General features: G+C 42.6%; 1 protein-coding gene across 1 annotated transcript in view; it reads right to left on the bottom strand.

Annotated features, from left to right (window-relative positions):
* The window catches only part of LOC101853209, a 50,165-nt gene that overhangs the window by 47,851 nt on the left and 1,121 nt on the right, over window positions 1-1,193 (bottom strand). The window lies entirely within an intron of this gene.

Genomic DNA, 1,193 nt, shown 5'->3' with positions numbered 1-1,193 from the left:
AAGTGTGCGACTTCAACATACACATTTATAAGGCCCATCTTCGTTATTAGTTTAGTTTGGGAACCTAGCGATGTCACAGAGCGATTACCCAGGTTTCATGTCCCAAATACCATATCAGCGGAGCGGTTAGTGAGCTCGTCTCCGAAGAGGAAAGTCCGGGTTCGAGCCTCCGTTTGGACACGGATTTTTTTCGCCCCCTCCAGCCCACCCAGCAGTAATGAGTACCTGACTTCGAGTTGGGGAAGTAAAGGCAGCGTTGAAAGGAACTGGCCACCCTACCGCAATAAGCCGAAGGCCCAGGAAGTTGCCTCACTAACAAGGCAATCCCCAATGTTAACATTATATTCTGCTTATGCTGGAACTATAAAGTATTTCCCCCCGAAGCCCGCTCACGTTTGGAGAGACCAAAAGCTTAAAATAATACTTGCAAGCTTTATCTTGTTAGAACAATAACATTAGTCTTCTCAGAGATAGTGTCAACTAAAACTGCATGCAATATCCCATTTTTTAAATTGTGTGTGTGAAAGGAACATAAGCATAGTAAAAGGGAATTCTCAAATTATAGGTCCATAGAATTGATAGAAAAACAGAGAAAGAGAAAAATAGATAGATATATAGAAATAGAGAGAGAGAGAGCGATAGATACACAGAGGGAGAAAGAGAGAGAGGGAGAGAGAGAGAGAGAGAGAGAGAGAGTGTGTGTGTGTGTGTGTGTGTGTGTGTGTGTGTGAGTGAGAGAGTGTTTATGAGGAAGGTGAGGTTTGGGAGAAGAGAAGAAAAGAGATAAAAGAGAGACAGTTTACGATAAACGTAAAATAATGGTCTCTTCCATAATAATACTAATATGGTATAACTCTGCCATCGTATTATCTTATCCCATCTCACCCAATTTATCTGATGGCATGCAGAGGTGACAAGTAACACAGTTGGAAGAACCAGAAGCTTCTTGGCTCGTACGTTCTAAAAGACATTGATCCATATCCCCAAAAGAAGAATAGCACATGGCTGGCGAGTGCTCTTTCGTAGTTTGCTCCTTCTTTCTTATCAAACATCTACCGTCCCTATCAAACATCTACCGTCCTTATCAAACATCTACCGTCCCTATCAAACATCTACCGTCCCTATCTCGACTCCTTCTTTTTTGTGTTTGTTACTCTGCTCTTGTAACGCCCCTTACCTACAGCACGCACGTG

The sequence above is a fragment of the Aplysia californica genome, unplaced genomic scaffold (genome assembly GCF_000002075.1).
Source record: "Aplysia californica isolate F4 #8 unplaced genomic scaffold, AplCal3.0 scaffold01181, whole genome shotgun sequence".
Classification (NCBI taxonomy): Eukaryota; Metazoa; Mollusca; class Gastropoda; order Aplysiida; family Aplysiidae; genus Aplysia; species Aplysia californica.
This window is presented reverse-complemented; position numbering and strand designations above follow the sequence as displayed.